We start from the raw sequence: 7,042 nt of genomic DNA on the forward strand, positions 1-7,042 counted from the left end.
TAAAGGTTGGGGGGGAATGTTTATATGCATGGGAAAGAACGTGAACAAGGAAAGCAACTTGGCTGTAATAAGAGCATCTTGTGACACTTGAAAGAGTAACATACAATGTTGCCACATACTGGTAATCCTAACAACCACAATTGAGCCCAAGATTTCCGTTGCTAAGCAAGACAGTTGTTAAGTGAGTCTTGCCTATTTTACAACTCTTCTTATCCTAGTTGTTAAGTGAATCACTGCAGTTGTTGTCAGTAACACGATTGTTAAGTGAATCTGGTGACATGCCAGATGATCACATGACCATGGGGAATGTTGCAACGGTCGTGTGAAAAATGGCCATCCGTCGTAACTTGGAATGGTCACTAAGTGAACAGTGGTAAGTTGAGGACTACTTGTAATGATTACCTGCTATCAAATCATTGCAGACTCTTAGTGACTGTTGAGATTTTCTCCATGATGATCTGCCCTTACTCTTAATCTCATCACTCTAACTAGAGTCTTCTTCCAGGGAATACGATCTTCGCATAACGTGTCTGAAGTAGGATAATTTGAACCTGGTCATTCGTGCCTCAAATGAAAACACTGGGTTGATTTCTTTTATGAGTCCTCGGTTTGTATTTTTGGCTGTTCGTGGTACAGTCAGGAATCTTCTCCTACACACCAAAGTTCAAAGAGCTCAATATTCTTTCCTATTTTTGCTTCGACAAAGGCCAACCTTGGCTCCCATAATGCCAGGGAATACCATGGTTTACCAATAAAGTAGAATATTTGTGCTCGGGGTTGAAATAAGTGGTCTTTTGGTGCTCTCTGAGTTTGGCTGTTTTTTTTGCAGATGTTTCATTACCCAAATGAAGTATCATCAGATACTTCATTTGGGTAATCAATTATGATTTGGGTAATGAAATGTCTGCAGCCAAACTCAAGAGAGCACCAAAGACCGCTCAATACCATGATTTGCATGATTCCGATCTTTGTAGATAAATTGCTGTGTAGTAACATTTCATTAAATGCATGGAATAAAGGTAAATGTAGGGTGTCTTGTAAGACAGAGCTTGCACTGTTTAAAGTTGTAGCCTTCTGAATGCTGAATGCTTCCCGTTATCCTAAAATATATCAATGCTGGCTAAAACCTGGAAGAGATCCAGCATTATCTGTAGGACCAAAAGGTCCTTAATCAAGTTACAGATTGGTGGACCCTACTTTAATATCGTCTTTCCAGTTGGTTGAGACTTGACAGAGGTGTCCTGATCTCTGGAAAAATTCAACCTCTCCCAGTTTGTGGAGTTTGTTAGGCAAGGAATGGAGATGTGGTATAGCAGAAGCATAGCTAAAACCAGTCAGGGTTGATCAGATCAAATCCTGAATAGGACATTGCAAGCCCACACTCACTCTGTTGGGATGTCCCACAATAAAATAGTATACAGGTAATCCTTGACTTATGACCTCAATTGAGCCCAAGATTTCTGTTGTTAAGTGAGACATTTGTTAAGTGGATTTTGCCCTGTTTGTGACCTTTCTTGCCTCAGTTATTAAGTGAATCACTGCAGTTGATAAGTTAGTAACCTGATTGTTAAATGAATCTGGCTTCTCCATTGATTTGGCTTCTCAGAAGATCGCAAAAGGGGATCGATCACATGACCTTGGGACATAGCAATGGTCATAAGTGTCAGGTTTCCAAGTGATGAAATCCATTTAAAATGAAAAGAGCAAAAAGTCCATCTTCCAAAACAGTTTCGTTTATTTAGGAAAGCATCAAATTGGCAAAGTCCATGGTAATTCCAGATCTGACACAACCTCGAATTACACCACATAATATTGGAAGTTAGAAACAACCCCCAAAAGTCATATTTTCCAATAGAAGTAATTCAACATTGCTTGATGTCATAAATCTCCACCTCAAGGGGGCTGAACACGGTCAGTTCGTGTTCCCACGGGAAGACGAATCACCTAGCCTAAACAACTCTATCTCCACTCCCCCATAGTCAGGAAAGAGAAAGTAAGAAAAAGAATATATACTAAGCCTAAATAAAATGGCTACACATATGTCAATTTTGGGCTTGACAATAAATATGAACCAGTTGCCAAGCATCTGAATTTTAATCGCATGATCCTGGGGATGCTGCAAAGGTCGTAACTCTGAAAAACAGCTCATAGGTCGTAACTGAAAAACAGGTCGTAGGCCATTGTAACCTTGAACAGTCTCTAAATGAACTCTTGCACGTGGAGGACTACCTGTATAGAAGTGGCCTTGGGAGATGAGGGAGGGAGAAAGGAAGCTGTATGAAGAAGAATCAGATAAGAGAAGGCATAGCCCGCAACTGCATAACGGGCAAAGAGAGAGAGAAAGGAATCTCCTCTGGCTGTAAGGAGAAAGAGGAAAGTTGTATTTTCAGATTTGCAAGATGGATGCCAACTTTGCCAGACAGGAGATATAACCAGATGAGTTAATTCTACTTTATTGTAACAGAATCTTGCAAGTCGGGTAGTGCAGATCTCTTGCAGCCTTTTTTTTTTTTTTCAGCCTGAGAAGTTGGGGTTGTTCCTTTCTAATGTTTTTTTCTCTGGCCTTTATGAAATGTTGGGCTATGCAGTCTCTTTTATCTGATTGTTCCTTAGCATATCTTCCTTCCCCACTCCCCAAGGTCACCGCCATATATCATTACATAAAGCTTGACGACAGAAAATGTTTTGTCTCAAATTCCGGCTTCTGTGCTTCTAGACAAAATATTAGGCATTGAGATTTGAGTACAATTCCAAATCTAACTGTCTTCAGCTGCTGCTGTCGGGGTCACGTTAGCCTCTCTTTTGACTTGTCATTCTCATCCCTGTAGATATGTTCAACACACACACAGCCTTCCAGGCAGCAGTGGCCTTTGGCAACCTTTTGAAGTGTGTCTCGCACTGTCCTACATGGGTGTAATAAAACTACAGTCTCAAAGGGTCTTCACTCCTGTTGACTTCAAAGACCCTTTTCATGACCCTTTTGGCAATAACAGGGAAGTGACTTGCTCCTAACTCCTTAACTTCATGAGCTATCCTGCAACGCCCATTTTCTGCTGGTTATTCTTCCATATAACTAACAGGATTCAAGTCTAGTAGTTGAACTCCAGATTAGAAAGGGGACCAACTAGTAGCAACAGCACTTCTAACTCCATGTTTGGCAAGTATGTAGCAATATGTCAAACTTGGGTCATGGCCTCCCACTTCACATTACTGTGGAGAGGGTAATCCTTTAATGAAAACACATTCACAAAGAAAGCCTGAAAGTGATAAAAACAATTGCTCTTACTATCAGAGCAACAACATCCCGTTGTATTAAAAGTGAATTGTTTGCTGTTTCGCAGAGTCACTGTTGCAGTGGGAAAGTTGCGTGGCTAGTCCACATGAATTAGAAAGTCAAGCAAGGTAGCTATGTAAAGACAGTAATAATAATATTAATTCAGCATCTGAAAAGTGTAAGCAGATCCAAATAACTATTATGATGGGACCTTGTCAAAAGTTGGAATATGTTGTGAAAACCCCAGTTAGAGTCAAAAGAAATTAAAACATTCATATAGTATGCCTTTCTTTTAAGCAAGCGACAATCTCTGGCTACTTAAACTGTGCTAACCCGTAAATGGCATGGGGAATTGTAGGCAGAGCATGATGCGTGACTAACTGGGCCAGAGGTCCAAACATTTTAAATAGAAATTTAGAAAATGCCTATTTGATTCTACTAGTCTCCTTCTCTCTCTCTCTCTCTCTCTCTCTCTCTCATATCACGCACACACACACACACACACACATATACACAGAGCAATTTTCTATCCCCCCCATCTAGGTTACCCTGAATAGTGAGTGAGTGGCACTCAATTGGGCCTAAAGTAGAGGCCCAAGCTTTGAACACAGTCCTAGAGCCACCACACCCAAAAAGGCCTCCTTTCAGCATTCCCCAAGTCCTCCAAGTTTTGGGGAATAGTACAATTGCCCCAATAACTCAGCACTCCCCAGGATCTTTCTTTTGACAGTCCCCCTATCCAAGGCTGCTCCAGATTGCCCAAGACCTTTATTCTTAAAGTGGCTTTGGAGCATGCTCCTCCACGGCCTCTGAAATCTATGCAAAGCACATCCCATTCTTGTCCAATTTTCAAAGACTGGAGGCACTGAAAAAGCAACTGACTTCTTGCCTGACTTTAGGGTCTGCAGGCTGCTCAAGACCTCCCGTTCTCACATAGCCGCCGCAGCCTCGAAAATCACGTGAGGAGGGGGCACGCTTTCAAGAATAATTGTTGACGGATATTGGTTAACATTGGCACATCATCGAAAATATAACCACACACGTATCATAGGTTTGACATCACTGGCTTAGCATTTGGCTAAAAGGAGCTGTAGAACTGATGGTTTATGCTTCCTCTTGTTTATTATTTTTTTAAAAAACAAAACAAAATAAAATTCTGACCCAAACTGTAAATAATTCTCTGGAGAAAAATACAAATCCATTTTTGAAAAAAGGGAGAGGAAGCAAAACGGGAACTGACTAGCAAACCACAAAGCATGTAAACTTGATTCATCTATAAAATGATTCGGAATACATTGAATCTTTAATAAGCCATGTTCAAAACAAGCCATGACTTCTGAACAGTATTTGTGTATGTGTGTGTGAGAGAGAAACAGAGAGATGAGTCAAAATCAATCAACCTCCCCTTGTTATTTATTGTAGCGCAAGATAAATCATCCATAATCACAGTCAACACAGTTAAATAAGATACATGGTATGAATGCCACCTGAAACCAAGACCAAACCAACTTCAAGCCCAATATGGCTAACATTCTACTACATTAAATGATGATGGCTCATCTTCATGGTCCAAATGAGTTTGGAAAAGGAAAAGACTACCTATGGATTTCTATAAAGGGGTTTAGTATGGCCTTTGGCTGACTTACAAGAAAAGCCCTCAACTGGAAAAGGCCAAAGGACAGAAGGAAACTTTCCTACTGTGGAAAAAAGCTACAACAAAGTTTTTGCAGCTCATTTTATTTGTAAGTTCCTATTTATGCTCAGTCTCTGCGCCCCCACCCCCCGCATCCCTTGATTTTTCTCTACAAACAGTTTTAACATTTGCTGAAAAAAAAATAAAAAATTAATCTACAGCATGGCTGCCACCTTGTGACTAAAGTCACAATTACAATTCTAGGTCTCTTGTTTATTGTACATTTGATAGAATAGAATAACAGAGTTGGAAAGGGCATTGGAGGTCTTCTAGTCCAACCCCCTGCTTAGGCAGGAAATGAGGGAGGGGATAAATGATAAAAGAGGGAAAGGAACGATACCCCTCCAACAAAATCTTTTCCATTCTTTAGAGACATGGAACATACAAAAATTGTAGTTCAACCCCATTTTACTATTATTATTATTATTATTATTATTATTATTATTATTATTATTAATCGCACAGTCAGCCAGATGTTCAGATGGGGTTTGGCATTTTTGCCTACCTATCGAGTCCTATCCACTTGCCTGGGATAGATAAATCTGGATGTTTGACGGTGTTATAGATATCATAGCTGGATGGAAGCTGTTTCAAGTAAAGCTGCCTTCTGCAATTGACTGATGGCAAATTTGTCAATGTCTATGGTGTTCAAGTGGTGCTCCAGTTATTTTGGGATAGCACCCAAGATGCCTATTACTATATCCAGACTTTTTTTGTCTTTCTTACCAACAATTGTTAAGCATTGCTGCTATTTGTGGTGCTGTTGTTTGTAATCAGTCTGTATGATCTGTGATCTTTTTGCAGCAACTGAGTTTGGTCCCTCAGGTGGTCCAATAGACAGGTGACATTGTCTATTGCTTTTTTGTCAATTCTTTTTTTCTTTTTGAAAACGATTTTATTGGTTTTTAAAGACAAACAAAACAAACAAAACATAAAAGCATCCAGCTTTCTTTCATAAATATACAGTGTGTTGGTTGGTTTACCATTTTTCTTGTGCATTCATGTCGTAGTCTCAATTACAGTTACATTACATAATAACTCATATTATCAATCAGAAATTAAATACCCTAGTACAGGGGTGGGCAAACTTTTTGGCTCGGTGGCCTCATTGACTTTTAAAATTTGACACACAGGCCGCCACCTGGTGTTGAAATGCCTGTCATTACAAGTCAAAATAAAATGAATGCAATCATTCAATCATTCACATCAAACCTTAATTCTGTACCAATCTTCGGCGGGCCGGATTAAAAAGACCAACGGGCCGGATGTGGCCCCCGGGCCGTAGTTTGCCCACCCCTGCCCTAGTATCACTATTAAACAATCATTTGACTATAATTTTATTCATACATGCTTTGCGAGATAACTATAATTTACTTAGTTTATTTTATAACAAATCATATAATCATACCATATCCTGAAAACATTTTATAGCTATGATATCAAAAAAAAGGAAATATATCTTTATATATTCATTATTTCCTAGAATTCTAGATATTCAATTATTGTATTTTATTATCTAACCATTGGTAGAAAAGGTCCCAAATTTTATAAAATTGTTTATCCTCTTGTTCTCTAATTTCAAATGTCAATCTACTCATTTCAGCACATTCCAATATTTTCTTAATGATTTCTTTCTGCGATGGTATTTTCTCATTTTTCCAGTTTTTAGCAAATACAATCCTAGCTGCTGTTAATACATTTACAATCAGATATTTCAAATCTTTACTATATGTATCAGGTAAAATTCCCAATAAAAAGATCTCTGGTTTCAAGTCTATGTGTTTCTTTGTCATTTTTCCAACCACATGCGAATTTTAGTCCAATATTTTCTAGCGTCCTCACAAGTTCACCACATATGGTAATATGAGCCAGGTATCTGATGACATTTCCAGCATTTTTCAGATTTATTCTTGAACATTCTTGCTATTCTTGTTGGGGGACAGTGCCACCTGTAAAACATCTTATACAAATATTCTTTATATGCTGTTGACATTGTCATTTTATAATTTTGAGACCACAATTTTTGCCATTTCTCTAAATCAATCCCTTATCCAAAATTCTTCCCCCAAGCAATC

The sequence above is a fragment of the Pseudonaja textilis genome, chromosome Z (assembly GCF_049901715.1).
Source record: "Pseudonaja textilis isolate UNSWEBS1 chromosome Z, rPseTex1.2, whole genome shotgun sequence".
NCBI lineage: Eukaryota > Metazoa > Chordata > Lepidosauria > Squamata > Elapidae > Pseudonaja > Pseudonaja textilis.